The following is a 21285-nucleotide window of genomic DNA, read 5'->3' on the forward strand; positions in this document are numbered from 1 at the left end:
TCCCCTTTCCACATAATATACTGGTTTCCGGATCAAGTAGACTTGTGCAAAAAATCCATGAAAAACTTTGAACCTTCAATAATTTTTGGGCGTGCAGATTCTTTCTTGTGCAACGTTTTAATTAATGACGTCGAAAGTAAACCTATTTTTTTATGTGTTTTATTCTCTGAACATAAAAACACAATCATTCCATACGCTGAAGTAATCACAGAAAAATACAATAAAAGGTTTTTTGATTATTTTCTATGTGAATTTTTACGAGAAGAAGTTTCTTCCCCACAAAAATGTGTATGCGAGCCAACGCATACTTTTCTCGAAGCGGCATCTTTGGCCTATAATCATTGCCTATTAGATGATTATTACGATCAATCATTACCATATTTAAATAACGTCAGATCAGCACCAAATTGCATCTTATCAGTACATATAGTTTCTCTTATGCAAAACTTGAAAATTGTAATTGATACATTTTTTGATGGTGTCTTAGTTTTAGTAAAAGAGTTCTACTTAAAATGTATTATTTTTGTTTCAACTTTAACTGATTTATGTATTTTAGAACGTACAATAACAAATATATTTATTTTATTACAAAGTACATATCAAAACTGCAACACTGAAAAAGCAAGATCTTTTTTGTTGAGTCACGTAACTAACAAAACTATTTCAGCTATTACAGAAAAATGTAAAAATTTCCAAAACAAATATGTGTCAAAAAATATTATTGATTCAGATGAATTTTGTATTAATATCGGGAGTACAAAAAAAACGAGTAATATATTCTTGTACGTAGATAAGTTTAAATCAAAAGCACTTGAAATGAGTTCAAATTCAACTGAAATGAATTTCAGTGCCGTTAATCCATATAAAAATGATAAATTTGTCGAACCTTTGCATAAATTTTTAACGTCATTTCCATTATGGAGTAGTATTATGTCATCACTTGACTTTGAAAAAAAGTTAAATTTTTCTAGTTCCAAAATAAAATATTTTTCTGAGTTGGAAAATTTTACAGGTAAAAATCAAGCAAACTCTTTACCAGTGGAAATATTTTTAGAGAAGCATGCTCACTTCCTAACAAATAATATTGAAAATTGTAGAATCCGTAATTTTTTCAAAAACAAAATTCTCATCGAGTCATATAATGAATCAAACAGCAGAACACATACTTATTTAAATTTTAAAGAAAATTGGATGAATAAAGGCGAAAAAAATTATGAAAAGTGCGATGATATAGATGACATTGATGAAAACGTTGAAGTTGAAAATATACAAAATGATGGAATAGAAAATTTCAATGTAACTGAAGAATCTCTTAAAATGAACTCAAACTATTCTAGACTTCATAATGTAAAATACTTAAGAACTGGTACATTCACGCACTCAACTCCTAACACTAGCATATCTAACAAAACAATAAATAATACTGATTGTAGTAAGAAATTAATTCCTTCGTCTGCAGTAAAAATAACTGGTAGCACAAATAAGGTATCAAAATTCATAAATCCTTGTGAGCGTGTTAACATTATTCATAATCGACCTAAAGTAAAAAGTTCAAAAGATCCAATTTTATAAAATGCCAACAGATTTTCTGCTAAACTGAAAAATAAAATACAATATAAGATTCAGAGTTCATGTATGTTTGACAGCCTCGTGGAATTATTTTGTCAAGCGATAAAAAATTATTCAGACTTTAAAACATTTGTCGTTAATGCCACAACAAATGATAAACCAGGCTCTTTCTTAAAAATTCTAATATAGTATACTTTGAAAGGAAATATAGCAACTTATTATAAAAGTAGATTCAATTATTTCTACAATAATGAACGCGTTGAAAATAATACTATTTATTGTATGAAATCAATTCTGAAATTTTTCAAAAATATTATGCATAGTAATTATAGTTACACACTTACACATATCTGTGAAAAATGCCATGTCATAATAACTGGCAATCATCACTCATTATCTATAAATATAAATAACAATAACGCCAATGACATACAAAGTGAGATTTTTAAAATGGCGTTTCAAAAAACAGTTTGCAATCAGTGCAATGAAAAGTGGGTAAAGCTTTTTGAATTTTGTAATTACATCGCAGTTTTTCCTGATTCTAACAATGCTGAAGTTAGCTTGAATAAAATTCAAGATTCCATGAATATTAACAATAAAAATTATTTTTTAGCTGGTGTAATAGCTTTTACACCTCTACAACTAAGTACTAGTCCTAATCATTATATTGCTTACTGCAGATTTATTAATGGACATTGGCAAAAAAGGGACAACATCAAAAACAAGGTATCAAGCGTAAATAAAACTACCAATGTTAAATTGTCACTTGTATTTTATGTTCATAATAATTGCTAAGTTTATTGTATATAATGATAAAAAAATTGCAAGTTTGAGTATTTGTTAAATAACAATTTTTCTTATATATTTAAGTAAATCATTATGTTATGATTGAGAGAGCACACAATATGTGTATGTCAAAAAGTAAAAACACATCGATGTAAAAATAAAGTTACGTATAATGAAGCTACAAGTACTTGAACTGTTTACCTCCTCAAAGTTTTTCCCAAACGTTTGAAATCGATTAACAATTGTAGATGTATTAATATTTTTTAGTGAGAAAGTAAAATATAACCCCCAAATTATAAAAATATGTTTGTGTTAATTTCCCTATTTTATCGTTCTTCTCTTTTGTTTACTTGAAGCCAAGCAGTTCACTTCTTTTGCAGTATCAATAAGCAAGAAGTTGATTTGATAAAATTAATAAGAGCAAATAGTTGAAATGAAAAAATAATAAGTATAGACTGAAATGAATCAGTATGTTCTGAAGTTCCAATATATTGCATTATCTGTTATACTGGATTTATTTCACCGAAAATACTGTCCTTGCTTGAATACTACAAATACACTTTTTTTAAAATCTTATTAGTTATAAATAGACAATAAACTGATAACTTGTGCCAGATACAAGTAGCCAATTTACGTGTTTACTGTCTTAAATTTGTGTATATATAGTATAATATTGCAAGAGTATATATGCAGTCGAATATCGATAAGAATCGAGGGTCGAAGAGGCCGAACGGCCCGAACGCTCGATCATTCAAATCCGTTGCGCGAAGTGATGCGCAGTGGGTTATAATACGATGATATCTACGAATGACTATTTTTATTATTTATACTATTAATTGCAATTAAATCGAACTTAACATAGCTTAATCTTAAAGCACAATTTACGCGCAATCGATTAATGCCAATAAAATTGCTATATGATTAAAAGTTTTAGTGTAAATCAACATTTAATTTCGTACAGCACCCAAAACGTTTTTTATTTATAAAAAAAAATATATTGAACGCACAATTTCAATAAAACAAGATTCCAAATGCGCAAAGGAAGCACAATTTATTCATCTATTTAGTTTCATTTTAATATTCATTCCGGGTGCTCACATCACAGGGCTTCTCAGTAAGGCATCTCGTGCTACGGGTTTGGGGCATGGCGAATCTAGCTTTGTACCCACGAGTTCCTTGCATGACTCCTTGTTTCTTATAAGGCGCCTCCGTACTAACCCATATACGAGTATGATTAATCACGTCACTAACTACTTTTTATGTATAATATTAATTTAAAAAATTTTTGACCTTCACAAACTCTGGACTCTGAAGATAATGTCAGAAGATTTCACGTATATGTGCCCTACATCGGAGTTTTACGTATACTATCCCGACCTTGCCATCTTAACGCGAATAAACGTAAATAAATAATAACCAAACTAAATAAATAAAAATCTAAGACATTTCTTAACTTCCGAACGTGGTGTGTATACTATTTTTCTGCGTACCCTCGTCGAAAAAGTTGGTTATCTATTTCGGGGGTAGGGAAGATATGAAGCACTTCCGATAGAGGTATGCAGAAAATAAGTTTTGAATGGGAGGAAAAATGGCAATTGTGAAGAAAGGTGCATGCTACACCACACCCCAAAATTTATATATTACTACCAATAATATTAATATTGAAGTATGGTGCTTATAATTAATATTTTTAGATATACTATCACCGTGTCTCTGCCTCCTATTAAACCAAATTTTATATTAATATTTAATACAAAACACTGAAGTTTGATACACTTGATACAGCTGTTAACTAATAAAGAAATGTATGTGTTTCAGTGCAGGCAACCATTAGGCTTTGAAGCCTAGCAAACAACAACTACTTACATTGCTAGAACTTATGGAAACGAATGAGTTACTAGCTTATGAAATGGATCTCAATTATTCAACTTGTTAGATTAAATTGACTAGTATTTTTAATAGTATACCTGGAGGAATTGCAAAAACACATTTCCAGTGATAAAAAGTAAGTTTTTGCTTGACATTTTTGACGTTGTCTATCGATAATTTGAGAATAAATTAATTGTCATTAAATTTTCAGTATTGCAAAAAGATTACAGTGATATGGTTTGGTGATTTTTTTAGACCTGGAATGATTCAATAGCTCTAGCACGATAAAATACGTCACTTTTAGCTGATGGAGTAAGAACTACTCAAATTCCAACGAGACATGTTAGAATTATCAATCTAGTTAGACTTACCAATACTTCTGGGCATCAGAACGCTAATTATAGAACAACAACACCTACAGATGAAAAAAATGCTGTTACAAATTATAGATATCAATGAACTCAACGCATCATCTATGAATGTTGTGTAGTTCATTCTTTAAAAAAATACGAATTTCGGATTTCGGTGTTCAATAAAAGTCGTAAGATTCGTGCGCGTAAATTGATAAAAGAATGTATAAAGAAAAGACGATCGAAATATATGAAAAATCTCCGATTTTTTGGGCATACAACTTCACTTCTCACGACGCTCTCTCTCTGATCGCACGTCACTTTAACCCTTGTTTTTTAACCCTATAAAGAAAATTGAGATCGACTACAAGCTTGTGTCAATCATGAGCAAACATCGTCTCGCAGCGAGGCACTAACAATATTTCGTAGCAATGAAAAAAGCGGTCCTAAAAAGTAGACCCTAAAAAGCAGAGCTCTTTGCTCGCATGTTTGTTCACGTTTAATAAATCTAAGCGACAGATTCATCGCGACCATAGCTCTTCTGGCAAGGTACAATTATCATTTTAAACACCACATACTTACACATATATTAAATTACTCAAGCATATTTTATTATTCTCACCCATGATTTACTAATGTACAACATACTCTTTGACATACTAAATCAGATTTTTTTCCGAAAGGTTTTTTCCTGCAATAAGCTTCTTTTATTTTATACTTATCTTGTTTTAAATACTCAAAAATTATCCCCTAATTTAATTTAGAGAGCGACGGTTGACCCCTAGGGTCTTACTCTCTACACGGCATTTCATTTTTAATTTAAAAACAGCTGTGCATTCTACGTTACGAACCTGCATCATAAGCTGAGGGAACCTCCGTGAACTGGATACCTATATTTATTAATTAAATAACTTCCGTTTGATAATAAATTGTGCTTCGTCTGCGCGTTATGAATTTGCTTCAAGTTTAATTGTGCATCAAATAGTTTTTTTTTTATTAACTACTGTTGTTTCGGGTGCTACAATAAATTTGATCTTGTTTTGTTTCAAAACCAATGAAGGTATAACTATTTTTCAAGCACCAATCGATTGCGCATAAAATGTACTTCAAAATTAGGTCAGGGTTAACTCGATTTAATCAATATTAATATTTTAAATCATTAAAAACCATATTGCGGCTATTAGAGCATATATATAGATATAGTTGTATAAATCCTTGTAAAAACTTCCTTGCTTGCGTGCGCACGCAGCAGACAGCTTGCACGCGAGGGGTAAAATATGATTCCTGTCTGGCGGTCCATTTAAACGTACCTAAACCAATGAACTTCAAAACACAAACTCTTAAACCCCCTTACCCTTTACCCCAAGTACGTTAACCCAATAAAACCCTACATGATGTACAGGATTCAAACCCATTGACTTGGGGCGTAGATTTTGATTAGATACTAATTTAATATTTTCATGAAATAAATTAAGCTCATCTTAAAAAAGTAGAAAAACTCACAAATTATTTCAACTTGGTATTCGTAGGTGAAAAACAATTAATTAGAGAAATAACTTGATTAGTTCATAAATAAAAATTATTGGCAAGTACAGTTTCTCACTTAATTTTAGTTTTAATTTTTTTCCAAAAAATGTTAAAAACTTACAATCATATAACTTTATGACGCTGACAACCACTTAAAGTTGCATATTCCAATGATTAATATCTTTATCAATAACTGATAAAATGAATGATCAATCAATTTTAAACCTAGCAAATTATTTTATAAGAGTGATGTTATGACATGCAAGTCATTTTATTTTTTTTTTGTTCTTTAATTTGCTTATAAATGTTACTAAGGTATTAAATTAACTAATTGAAGTCTCCACTCCAGATCGATGGGATTGAATCATTTGGAGTATATGATTATTGGGCAAAGGGTTGAAGCTTAAGAGCTTTTATTAAGTTTATTATCTTATCTTGTTTTTGTCTTTTATTGGCCTTATAATTGTGACTATCAGTTTTGTTAGTTCCAGTAAGTTTGAATTTGCCGCTAGGCGGGTGGTAACTCTTTTAGCCACGCGAGTCGCGGGATCGCTGCAAGCAGCTTCTTTTCCAATTTCCAATGCCTTCTGCTGGTATAAATAGTTCATTATATACACAACTTTAAGAAATATTTATATACTTTGTACTGTATACAGTAATATAATAAGTTAATAAACATAACATTGTTTAGTATTTTATTCATCACATACACTTTATTAGTACAAATATATATTGCCTAAGTACGTACTTTTCTATGTTTCAGCAATTACAGTATCATGACACGTATCAATGTTTTTACAATTTTACAAATGCCATTCTATACCTTCGTTTATGGTATCCAGGTTTACAAATGGACTTGAAACTTGAAGAGTAAGACTATATGGCTTCCCGTTAATACCACAGATAGATATTGAATCATATGTATTCTCAATCTAACTTCCAACTTACCTACACTGGGAATTGGATAGCATCGGTGTGTTGGGTTGGGACTGATAAGTTTTATAACCAAAGTATATCAGTAAGTTTTATTGAAATAATTTGTACAGTGATTTGACTATAGATGCATGCACATTTATTCAGAAGCATAAACTATGCTCTAATTTTTTGTATATTAGTTCTTGTTAATCTACAGCACGCAGACAACTTATTATACAATTGTTCGAGTTCAATGCAAGTTTTGATTATCTTGTCAACATATGTCCAAGAATAAATTTTAGATAAGAAATTTAGTTAAATAAGAAATTTTATTTTACTTTAAGTATTTCAGTTGTTTGTATACTTGAGTATGCATTGGCTTAAAAAAAATGAGTACTTCGAAGCTCGAATAATGATACAATTATGTACTTTAGTACAAAAAGTAATGAGACCAAGTATTTTTGTTTTATTCCATATTGTTCAATTGGCCAAAAGTTTTGTAATTTAGATAACAGAATTTTATTTTCTCAGGAAAATCTACTGCAAAACATCTAAGAAAACAGTGATTTGGAGATATGCATTACATTGGATAGTATCGATTGTGCATTACGATGTACGTCCTGACATAAAGCAAGAAATTTTATGATTGAAGCACAATAGTAGCAGTGACAGTACTACTTATTCTGCAGCTTCTACTGGAAAACAGATGTGAAAAGTTTCTACAAGAAAAAATACTTCTTATGTCTACTTTGACTTTGCTGCTGTAATGGTTTTTTCAAATATTTATACATGAATAGTGAAAATTCCAATTTCAAAGTAATGTTGTTACGTTTTTTTTGCAAAATGCCTATTTGAAAAAATTGTTATGGTACTTATAAATAAAGTGGGAAATAGTTACAAGTGTCTTAAAAATTTTTAATGCCTTTTCATACTCTAATTTACAACAATAATTGATTACTTTTAACAAAAATTTTGAGTGTATGTAGAAAAAAAATATATATATATTTTTACTGCTATATTATACAATGAGCGAAGTTTTCTATCTCTTCATTTACATACAGAAGAAAGGAAATCGTCACACAAATTTTTTTATTTGCAGCTTTAAATTTGTTTTTCTTATCATCTCTTATGTGCCAATAACCATTTATGGATTTACAATAAGCAATATAATGATAAGGACTAGTCTTAAGTTGAGATGGCGTGAAAGCAATGACGCCAGCCAAAAAAAAATATTTACCGGTTAGATAAATTTTATCTTGAATTTTGTATATATTACATTGACTATCAGAATTTGTAAAAATAGCAATATAATTGTAAAAATGATACTCTTTGTAAAGCGTTTGAGAACACTCTTGACACTTACTTTTTAGATGCATCATTTGAAATAACTCGTTTTGAATATCGCTAATGTTATTTTTGGTGAGTAACAAGTTAACAGTTACTTGATTAGAATTTTTTACTATATCACACTGAGAGCACGTACCAATTTCTGTAAAACTAGTTATTTTCCATGATTTTAGTAAAAAAAACTTCAACTGCATCCTCAATTCCTATTGTATAGTGTTTAATATTTTCGTAATTCATACGAAAATTAAATCTACTGTTATGTAGAGTCAAAAAATTTCCATTTTCTGTATAATCGAGTACAGTTTTTAAAAATGAAGTACTCGATACGTTTTTTAAGATATTCATAACAAAACTATGGTAACTTTTTTAAGTTTTTGTCACCTGAGACAGTAGTTCGATTAAACTATCAAATAAATAAGAGCTCTTTTGTGTGTATTTAATCTTTTTTTTTGTTCTTGCGGTAAATCTATTACCATTTTTAATTAATAGGTAATTTGAGCTCTTAGCTGAAGGTTTATTGTATATGATATTAACACGCTCACAGGGGCTTATATACCGAGATAATTTTTTATTTACATTATTTGATTGGGAAGGAGAAATGATTTTGTTATTACTATCAAGTTTTGTAACAAAATCAATTTTTAGGGTGGAATGACTTATAGAATTTGATATTGTACTGTCAATGTTGGTATTCTCTAAAGCTTGAAAAAAAGTTGATTCTGTCGTTACTTAAGTATTTTGAATCGGTTCAACAACACTTAGCTGTTCATGTTCTTGACCAAAATACATTTTGTCTTCATTAGATGTGTCATCCCACTGTTCAGTGCTGTTTTCACCTTTATTCATGCAGTTTTCTTTGAAATTAAGATAACTGTGAGTTAAGGAGCTGTCATTAATTTTTTTCTGAAAATTTTTTTCAATATCGACATTGCTTTGAACAATCTGAATTGATAGTAAAAAAAAATCTGAATATTTTGATACAAAGTTCTGAATAGGCAATAATTTACTGTTTTCCCAGCCAATAAAAATTCTCTAAACTATTGAAATATTCCTCCTTGATATCTGCTATTTTAAACTTGACTGTTGTTTCAGTTGTTTCATAACACTGAAAATTCATACTTTGAGTATAAAAAATGCATTAAAAATACAAAAAACAATTAACAAAGTTTGAAGCACATAAGAAGCTTTATTTGATGTTATTCAGCATTTTCTTTTTTACCGTTCAGGTAGTATGGTTTTAAAATACTCTGCACACTACTCCCATAATCTCTCGCTACGCAACTGTCTCGCACGGATTCCAAACTAGTCTAACTTTGCTTGCTCCGCTTCTCTCCTCCTTTCGAATCTCTTCTTCCTAGCTCCGTAAACTCATACTCACCAGCTGGGCCGTGACAATACACAGCCTAATACAGCTCTTCCTGGATGATTTGACGAGAAAATAACATAATTGCTTCTTCTGAAAATTTTAATTGCTTTATTATACATATTAGACTTTTTTAATATTCATGAGAAAAAACGTATGAATAATTTTTAGCTAATGTAAAACTGACAAAAAGTTTAAACGGAATACAAAATTTTCTGAGAATGCTAACATATTGTTCAGTTCAAGTTTCTTACCCATTTAATTGTGATACAAATTTTCATTATTCATACGACCAAAACTAGACTCAAAAACCAACTTGCATCATTATATTATTCGTCGAAGCGTTAGAATCATTTATAATATTGTCTTTTTCACAATTGTTATTGAAAATCTATGTCTTTCTAAATTAAAAACATTAGCAGAGGAAAATTTGAATTTACTATTATTTATAAATATGGAAGCTTCTAATTTCTTATGTTTACCTACCTTATGTCTGATGATGGAAGGTTTGATACAATTTTTTTAGAGAAAATTTATTCGGTATCGTTGTTTTTCTAATAGTCAGATTTTTATTAACACTAGCAGGAGCAATAATCTTTTCAACTCCTAAGCTATAAGTTGATGAAAATACGTATAAAAGTATATATAATAAGCAAATATTCTGCCTGCATGAATAAGTCATGTTTTCATGGATCTAATATGCTAGCACAACTATCTTTAAGATCACAATAACTGCCAAGTACCCATGTCTGTTATTAAATCTTACGGTTAAGTAATGCATTAACAAAACTAGTTTATAAATCAATGTATGTTTGTTATCCATCATCTTTAAGGCTCAAACCGTAATTGTTTATTTTTTTATTTTAGGATCATGATCAAAATTAGTGATATTGTACATTGGAAATTACTTTTTATTGAGTAGTCAGTAAATTAAAAAAAAATTTCTTAAAATTATTTTTATAGTCAAATTTTTTTTTACTCGTTTTTATTTCTGAAGTACTGTAGGATCTTACACCTCAGATACCTAAAGTAAACTTGTAAGAGTACCTTAAGGTATAAAAATACATTTTTTATGAGAATAATTGATAACAAGAATCAGTCACAAGGCTTCGGAACAATTTCCAGGTGAATTATACTTTGGAAAATTTTTTGAGTGTGTGTATCATAAAACATTATCAAGTATGAATTCTTATTACCCTGTGGATGTACTATATAACTTATCAGCATATTCATAAGGTGTCTCATAATTATATTCTACGTCTCTTGCATTTAAAAGTGTTGCTTGAAACAGTTGATTGAAATTATACTTTTTTTTTTTAAACTTTTAAATAAAAAAAGCCATTTAAGAAGAAACAATATCTCAACTTGCTCATAAACAACAACTTCAATGCAAAGACTCGATTTATCAGTTTATGTAAAATAAAAGATTTATTTTTCGATTCTATTATTGATTTTATTGTTTGTACAATCACTTTAAACTTATATTGTTCTTCTTTCAGTAATATCTTTGCCAAGTTTTTAGTTAAACCAATAACTACTTGGAATGTATAATCTTGTTATTCTCTAAGCTGTGAACCATGTATGGATATATCTTATAAAATACCGTTGTGAAATTATGATGATTATTTTTGTATGCGGGATATATTACCATGAAGAATAAAAACAAATAATAAAAAACACTTATATTTATGTACTTTCATACTTTTATAAGATAGTTGCTTTTCTTATTAAATACAGTTAGCTGTAGTGTTGGATAGCCAAATCTTGGCATTAATTTGATCAGTGAAGGGTAATCTGTTATTTTTCTAAGAAAAAAAAAAAAAAAAAAAAAAACAAACAACCAGTGCATAATGGGTGCTTATCTACCTACGTATGAAGTTATACTTCTATACAATTACATGTCAAAGAATTTAATTTTGAGTATAAAAATACCTTCTATGAAACAATATTGCGTACGAAGGTGGTGCAATTATTGTGGGAGTGAGTATACCTACGTTCATTGGGTGTGATTTCAATTAATATTTAATGAGTTAACTATTATGTATAATATATTACGGCGCAATACAATAAAAATAATATATAGGCTGGCCAGTCCAAGACTGTGCACTTTCATCGAATCTTATGGTGATTTTAGAACAACATTCTACTGCTTACGCTAATTACATCTGTAATGTCACGCTCTCATTTATCACATCCGATCCCACACTTATTTCTTGTCCATATTTAATACCCAAAATATAATTGTACATAGAAAATTAAGAAAAACCATCCTGTAGTACAGATTTCTTCAATAGGGTAGTATTACGCGCCAGTGTATGTCCTTTCAGGACGTTCATCACACATGGATTTTTTTGATATTTATTTTTCAAACGTCAAACGTATACTGAAATAGCATAAAAAATACCCACGAACATTGACGCTCGTTTGACTGTACCATTATTTTATACATGATACATTTAAAAAAATTAATATTTAACATATAACCATATAAAAATTTACATCAAATGTCATTTATATGATTTTTAGGAATCTCCTAATTTTTTTGGGTAGAAAAGATTACTTTTAGAAAAACCTATCAAGTTTTCAAGTAGACCCACAAGTTAAATTTTAAATAAATTTAGAAAGACGAAATGAAGTGTGCGCGAAAGCATGTATGTGAGTACATCACACAAGAAAAAGAATTGCTAACTTTACTGTACACATTAGTGTTCCTGTCATTTCTCTAAACTTTCCCCCACAAACTATGTTAAGAACGTCCTAAAATCAAAAAACCACTTCAATCACGGATGAAAAAATTTTAAAAAAATAGAGTACAATTAAAATTAATTATTGTATTTGTACAGTACAAAGAATTTTTTTGTAATTTTTGAAAATTTTGAAAAAATTTGAAAGTATTGTATAAAAAATTATTTATTTATTGTAAAAGTTAAAAATTAAATACGTAGAAATAAATGTTTATTAAAGAATTGGAAGGATGCTCTGCTAACATATACTAATTCTCTAGTTTTTTAAAAAAACTTAAAAAAAAAAATTATTTCGTTATGTAAATTGTTTATTTATTTAATTTTTAACTAAAACAAATAAATTAATAAACATTAACTAAAAATTTCTATGAAAAATAAGTTACAAACTGTAAGATAACGTAAGGTAATTGGGTTGCTTACGTTGGGCCTGCTCACAGCAGAGTAAGGGATTGGCCAGAAAGTAAGGGACTGGGAGTTCGAATCTCTTTGGAAACTTTTTTTTTCTTTAACAATTGGTTAAAAGAAAAAGAAATAAAATTCGAGAAATTCAAAATGTGTGGCGTGGTGATATGATTTGGTGTGGTGTAGAAGAAGCCGGAAGCACGTCACGGGGCCGAGGTAAAGGGGGAGAATCAAGCAAAATCCACTTCCGTCACACTTTTTCTCAAGGTCAAAATCTGAAATCATTGATTTACCCTCACGCATAACGTGCCCATAGAAGTAAAACTTTAACAAGAAATATTATAATTCAAAAGAGATAAGCAGTATTATTGATGGAATAATTATCTAATGTCGTTCTCTTTTCCTGTTATTCCATTATTGTTTTTTACCTTACATTGAACGAAAAACTTGCTATAAACTGTGCTGAGATTAAATAACTTATTTCAAGCTTTTGGATCATTAGCAACGTATTTAATTGAACGGTATTTTTACTCAAGACTGTACGTTTTCAAAAAACTTTACTTACTTTGTTGAGAATAAGTTAAAAAGAGATAGAATGTAAATATATCGATACACTATATAGATTGCTATGGTTGGCGTACGTTTTTACGGACAAGATTACACGAGCAGATTACATTTTTTGAAGAAATCGCATACGATTACGCAGGCTGTGATGTTAGAATCAGCAATTAAACTTTTAATACTTAGGAATATATTGATTTTTTAAAGTTTTTGTACATTTGTCCGTCATACAGTTCACAATTCCATAGTACATTTTCTTCTGTATATCCTCACTTACATTTTGGGTCGGACTCTATATTTTTTTGAAGTAAGCATTCGGCAAGGCTACAATGGTTGGATTGCATTCTATTTACAGAGACTATGACAGAACGAGAAAGATTTTTTTTATGAAACCACGGGTGTTTGCTATCTTGTATTAGAATTCGAAATAAATTTTTCCTTTTGAAAGGCCATTATTTTGATTTTTAGTGATTGAATCAGAAGAGCAGTCGCGTTTATATTTTTCTAAGAGGTTTGTAAAGGAAATTAATGCAGTAGTGGGTGCTGACGATAGAATGACGATTTTTGCGTTATTATCTACGAGATCGTTTCCCTATAGTTCTATGTGAAATGGGATCCACGCCAGCTTGATGAGGCATTCTGGATTGTTATATATGTACTGCAGATATTTGTTTTAATTTCAAAAATTTCAAGGCTTATTTTTATGTTAACTTTTATCAAATTTAAACTTTTTAACATACTTACTAAGAAAGTCGCTGAATATTATGTAGTTTTTGTTTGTACTGTTTACGATATAATGGAAAGCTCCGTTAGTAACCGCACATTTAGCCCAGAAAATAAAAAATAAGTTTTCAAGGCTCTTTGAGCATTGAAAGTCAGCTATGTGACAGTAGTAGGCACATTCAACGATGGGAGCATCTTTGATTTTGCTATGATTGGTGAAAAGTGCGGTGCAGTTATTTACGTCAATGTGATCCAATAGAGCCTGGTTAGAAGACGAAGATTCTTTCAGCTTTTACCTAACTCTAAGTTCAAAGGAATTGATGTGAAGAGAGTAAAGAAATAGTAGCTAGATATAATACATTGTGAAATAAGCCTGTAATATTTGGGATTGCAATTAAGTTCATGAAATTATAAAATAAGTTTTGTTGTTTCTGAATTAAGATTGCTAAGAGTTTTAGAAAGATAATGATAACATTAATGTTTGGGACGTTCCTTAAAAAACATAGTTTTGGATTTAGATAAAGTATATTTTTAGAAGTACTACAGCAGAAGCCCAAAGAATATCTCATAGCAGCTTATTGAATTTTTTTCCGTTTGTTCTCCCAGGTGTGGTTTTTAGGAAAGTATACAAAACAGCCGTAGTCAGTTCGTAAGAGTATAAAACTTTTGAAAAGAGCAATGAGAGTGCTTGGATGAGAGCCCCGCCAAGTGCTGCGTAAGAATCTAAGAATGTTCATGTTAGACATAAATTTTTATGGGCATACTTTACATGATGGTTGAAAGGTAACTGAGGGTTAAAGATAACACTTAAAAAGTTAATACTATCACTGGGGGCTAAGTTATTCTTTTTTCTTAGGCACATGAAATTCAATTTAGTGGGTAATACATTAAGGCCAATATTTATGAGATTTTGTTCAATGGTTTAGATAGAGTACTTGAGAGTATAAAGGTTATCGTAAGCATCAGATTTGATTACGATCGTAATATCATCTGCAAAATGAGATATAAATACACTGTCTGGTAAGTTCTGAGTTTAAAATCCAGTGTTAATAGAAAATAGGAGAGGTTGAGTACTGCTCCTTAGGCCAGGGTCACATGGGGCGGAAATAGACTGTGAAATGTCACAGCGGAAGGATAAAAGAGTCCCCCACAGCTACTTTAATGAGTTTTGCGTTCCGCTTCCACTGGAAAAAATGTTCATCGTACACATACTTTCCTTGTCCTCACTGCACATACTTTCTGAACGTCTGCTATACGCATATTTTTCTCTGTATATTTTTTATTAGCTGTACACTTTTTTCAATTTTATTATTATTTTTTTACTTTTAATTGCAGCAACAATGTATATTAACATATTAGACAATAAATTGTTGAATATTTGTCCCAGAAGTATTACACAAATGACATGATTCGTGTGTGTATGAATGTGTGGGTGCATGCGTATGCTTTGGCATGTATACGTATATGTGTATCTGCAGATATTATTATATACAATTAATGTCGGATAATGTTTCGCTGCCTTGTATATCAGGCAGCTTCACTTCTGTCAGAAGTTCCGAGGCCCCTCACGCTTGTTCTTATTTCTAATTATTCTTCCAAATTTAGCACAGCATTTTTTATATAAAATAATTGTTCTACCGCTGAGCAATTTTTACTGCACAAAGCTTCAAAACACCTCCTCAGTACCACCACTGCAATGGTGATGCCACCCGTCCACCCCTGGCTTCAAATTTATCAAGAAATGGCAAAACTATAGAAAACGGTGAGAACTTGTAAATCTCGTGTCCTTTTTGCTCCAACTTTTTATATACATATATCTTACTAATATGTAAAGCAAAGTCGCTAAAACCATTGTAATCGCTAACAGCGAGAACTACTCAACCAATTTTGCTGAAATTTTGCATACCAATTTTTGACACTTGCTAACTGGTTTTAGTATAATTTTTATCTGGAAAAGATTAATAACAAAAGCAATAAACAAGCAAAAAAAAAAAAAAAAAAAACCAGGGGCAGTCATGGGACTGCCAACAGATGTGAAAACTTAAAACTATGAATTATATTTTTACTTAAGTTCTAAAACCATCCAAATTATTTACTATTTTTGAAGTAAGTTATTTAAAATTATGGCATTTATATAATCATGTGGGTAGTGATAATACACATGATAACATGCATATCTCTTAATTATACATGTATTAAAGAATGAATTATAAAGTTTATTACACGATCATACAGGTATTCCTTACGCTGGAAACTATGAAAATTATGCGATTTGTCATGAAAATATTCGTTTTAAATTTTACTTTAACAGATACTGAGGAGTGAGAATAAATTAATTATAGAACTTAGACAGTTTACATCCTATGTGGGCTTATCATCATTTTTTAATAAATTCATTTAGAGTCCTTGACATGCAATATGTAAATAATCGAATTAATTTTCCAGCAGGAACCCTACATACTTACGTAAAAGAAAGTGTTATTTAAATTTTTTTTCTTTTAATAATTGAAATTTCCGAGAAGGCTATTAAATAATTAGTAGAAATAATTGTTAATCACTATATATAAATGTGTTTAAGAAAAAGAGTAAGGTAATTAAACTTGCAATTAAATTATACATTTATATGTTAAAATAGTTTTAGTACGATGTAAGATATTATAAAGCATAATTTAATTAAAAATTATTAACAGTAGTTTTATCGTCACGTACTCACATTTGTCAGTGATACAAAAAAATTCAAATGCGCACTATGCACACTGCGCAGCGGCTGCCGATAGACAAGGAGAGAGTACTTAGCATTTGTCGGCGGGGTGGAGTGTGGTGGTATATAGTAGTATGGGTATACATACGGCCATACCCTTCCACCGCGCCACCAAGCTACTCTCTCCTTCTCTACCGCCGGCCAATACAGAGCGGGTTTCCCCTCTCCTCCCGCCCCCCCCCTCACCGTCGCTTCATTCTCTCGTACTCACACGTGACTCTCTGCAGAGATCGCCTTGCTTTTAAGGTGGCTCCAGCGCCTAGTGCCGTATCAAAATGGGGAGACTAAAAATTAATCATTATTTTCTTTAAAATATGGTATAAAATTATCGTAGAGACTGTTGTAAGCCATATTCTACATTTTATCTGGTATTTTAGTGAGTTAATATAAAAAAAACAAAAAAGTTTTATGCTGCCCTAAATGATGAACTGTTACGGTACGCTCCTACGTTCAAGAGTAGTTATACCTATATATATGTACTCTGCAGAACGCAGACAGCTGAGAGCTGACTTGCACTCGCAACTGTATACTTAGTCTCCGATTATTTAAAGATTTTGTTCGATAACAAGACACTTTTCTCATGTCATCGAAAACTGCGTAATAATATATAAGTACAAGATAGTATGTTTTTTACACCTTACGGGTTATTAATATAAGTGCAACAGTAGGTTGTATATCGCGTAAGCTTGCATTTCTTATCCAACCCGTCTTAAAACTACGATTTTGTAAGCATGATTTTTTACAATTTTCATTGTCAACTTTAATTTTTTTTTATACGAATAGACAAATGGGAGTTCAAAGAATATAATTTAATTTTATTAACCTCGGTTGGGTTATTTATAATTTTAACATTGAGGCCACTGGAGCCACCTTAAGGAGGCTTGGGCGTTTGGTGTCGTATCTATTGAGGGGCCCCTGTGGGGTACTTGTCATACAAATGATTCTTTGTAATATTTTTTTATAATCATTTTGATAATACACATGTGTGAACAAAATAGCAATAATACGCGGAAAAGTCATTGGAAAAATCGATATTGAAAATTTATTAGTTTTCCCGAGGTACCTTGTTTAAAGATGATGGCTCTGCCTGCCACGATAAAGCTGACAACACTGTACTCTCTTGATCTCATCTGCTATTATATACCTATACTTGTGTTAGACTTAAATTTTCATGCTTGTATGTTTATGAATGTACAGCGCATGCGAACTTACAGTACCTGAACAAAACAATTTTCATGTTCGATGTTTTCTTCGCTATTTTCTCAAAATTTAATGTGTTGATCCTATTCTTTTTTTCAAATAATAGATTCTTTATACTTTCAATTACATGTACCAATTTAATGTGTGGGCCCACAGCTTTTTATTGCGGTCCGGTAGTCTATTGAATTTCGGGTTCCATAAGGTTGCATGTTAAAATGACGAATTTTCACAAGCGATTTTCTCGAAAATAAATGTGTTGACCTACCTATTTTGTTTTCCTAAAAAAATCTAGCAAACTTTATCTATATAATCTCTTAATTTCAGACCTAGCCAGCATTTAATTCAAAATCGCCCAAGCCTCCTTAAATGAAAGCGATCTGACATGAAACCAAGAGTTTTTCGACATCCAAAATCGTCCAACGCGCCTAAAGAAGTTTTCACTTAAAAAAAAAATCCAAGTTTTGCAAAAATACGCTAGCTTTGCGATTAATTTTAGTTGAATCCGCTAGGTAACATCGAAGTTAAATCGAAAAAAACTGCAATTGAATTAAATAAGTGTGGTAACAACAGGCCGAGCAACGTATCGTATACACAGTCGTTCACTGACACTGCATGAAATCTAGAGCTAGGAATCGTGCAGCTGGGTATTACGGCTACCGACTAGACTGTTCTCGAATGGACAAGCGACTTACGTCGAACTCAATCCTGATCCGCCATGATTGATGAGTAGCCACTAATACTAAGACTTTCTGAACACATTCTGCTCTAGAAATTTAGGATTTTATGGTTGTTCTTTTAACCAACCTGGTGCTGCCAACAGAGCAAATTATGTTACAACAGCCAGTCAGGGAGTCAGGGACAATACTGAGTTTGGGTAGCCACACCAGCCTCCTCAGTGGATCGTAGGTACGGCATGTTCACAGAAAAAGTATTTTCCAGGCCCACTTTCCCGACAACCGTTGAGCGGTTATTATCTGGGGAACGATCTAAAGACGAAATGTTCTTTGGTCATCATCAAGAATAATAATAAGGAATAGCTGGAATTTTTACCTCTGGCCTTTTTCAGGGCCATAATAAGTATTTACGTTCCCTACTTAACAATAAATCTCATCGGTTCCTTTAAGGGTCACCTAAGTTTGAACAACGTTGCTAACAGATACATTTTCACTACCATTTCTGGAAACGATTCGTTGACTAAAATACTATATAAAGCCAGCCACTATTAAACCAAGTCAGTTATTCACTGACAGATGTCACGAGTAGAGTTGTTCGTTGTTAGGATAGGAGCCCCAGCGACCGATAACCCTACATAATCCTCTCAACTCTAAGTATTCAACCAGGATTTACCGATCCTTTCCAAAGTCTGCGCTGGGAAAATCTAACAGATATAAAGGAAAACTAAACTTGAGCCAACGGGACAGTCTCCAATAGGCAAGTATCACGAACCAATCTCTCTACCTTTGATCACCGAAGCGACTGAGCTCTGCAAAAAAAAAGGTGCTTTAAATATCAACATCTCCAGTGTAATATCAGGAGACGTTGAGAAAGAGCTCTACAACTAGCTCTAACGCTTCAGATGTTGTAGTTTTCCTCCTGATCAGTCTGGTGCTACAACAGCAGGTCAGAGAAGATCACCTTCAGATGTTTAGACAGTCGAGTTTGCTAAAAACTTTAGTCAAGAAAGAGTTTAGCTGACTGGTCCTTTTTAGATCCATCAAACGTCGAACTGCCTTGCCAACAAATATATTACAACTTAACAAAGTTAACAAAAAACAGCCTCCAGTGCTCACAAAAGTTTTAACCGTGCCCATAGTCGCAAAAAGGTGAATTGGAAGAAAAACTTCAACTCAGCGAGATCGAAACAGCAATATGAAAATCGACATATAAAGAATCCATTGAGTGAGAGATCAGTTTTCCATTACAACCCTCATTACAGTGATCACTCGAATCTTCCAGATTTTTAAATAGGTAGAATAACATGTATTCATATTAATTGTGGCGATAAAAAATGAAGAAAACTTTGATGCACAGGTAATAAAGTTGTGAGATCGGAAAAAATTATTTTTTAATAACATAATTTTTGTCTATTTTAAATCTTTATAGTTTTAACAAACAGCTCATTTAGTATCAGGCAAAGCCGAGACAGGGAACCTGCTGCTGGTATACATACATACACGTAGAAAAAGTATAAGTAAGTTCAAAGACGTTATTTTTCTTATACTTATAAATAATACACACCAAGTAATATGAGTGAGATTTTTTTGTTGCTAATTTACCTTTCACTTATGATGAAAGTTTGTTGAAGTTACAACCCGAGTCAGAAGCCGAAGAGTATGCAACTCAGAGAATTTAGTTTTTCTCTTTCACGCGTGCTTCTTTACTGTTACCAGCTCGCAGTGCTCAACAAAAAATAAACTCTAGAATCAGGAGTTTCTTCATTGTTGTGTCTGTTGCTGTTATTTTTGGTTAGATGACGTTCGATACTGTAGGACTTCACACTTATGCACTACTAACTCTGACGAATGTAAACAGTACAAGGCCAATAAACTAAATTTAATTTAAACACTGCATACTACTGTTAGGTGATATGGTGTACTTAGTTACTAACTAAATTTAATAAATATCTTTTTTAAACCCTTACACACTGTACAGCTACACCTACACTATGAAAATATTAAAAATTTGCTTAACCGCATTTTACAGTGGCACTGGCGCTATAGGGCCGCAGCCTTAGATACGAGCCACGGTCACGTAGTAATCAATCATGATGCATTTCCGAAAGTAAGTTCTGTAAGCAAGGGGATTATCTCTATTATACAGTCTATCAGTTTGTTGGCAAATGCAGTGGGTTGTGGTGACAAGAGACCTTTGCATAACCTTGGTGATAAAATATCTGAGTCTTGAAAACTTTCTTAAATAAAACCAACAACAGATGCGAAGGTTTAAATCAAAAACTCAAAAACTTCGTAGGAATTCTGCTCAGTTCACTTGAGCTCATACAAAATTTTTTTGACTCGGAAAAATTCCATGATAATCAAGTGAAACTTCTAATAGTAATTTTGGGCATACCTTACCGATAGATTCGTTTTCTATGGTTGAAAAAGACTATTATCATTTTGTAATGAACAAACTATTTAAGATAGTACACAAAAATTACAACGCAAAAAC

This window comes from Copidosoma floridanum, unplaced genomic scaffold, assembly GCF_036245765.1.
Source record: "Copidosoma floridanum isolate Cflo_tuat_1 unplaced genomic scaffold, Cflo_Japanese_pri ptg000001l, whole genome shotgun sequence".
Lineage (NCBI taxonomy): Eukaryota > Metazoa > Arthropoda > Insecta > Hymenoptera > Encyrtidae > Copidosoma > Copidosoma floridanum.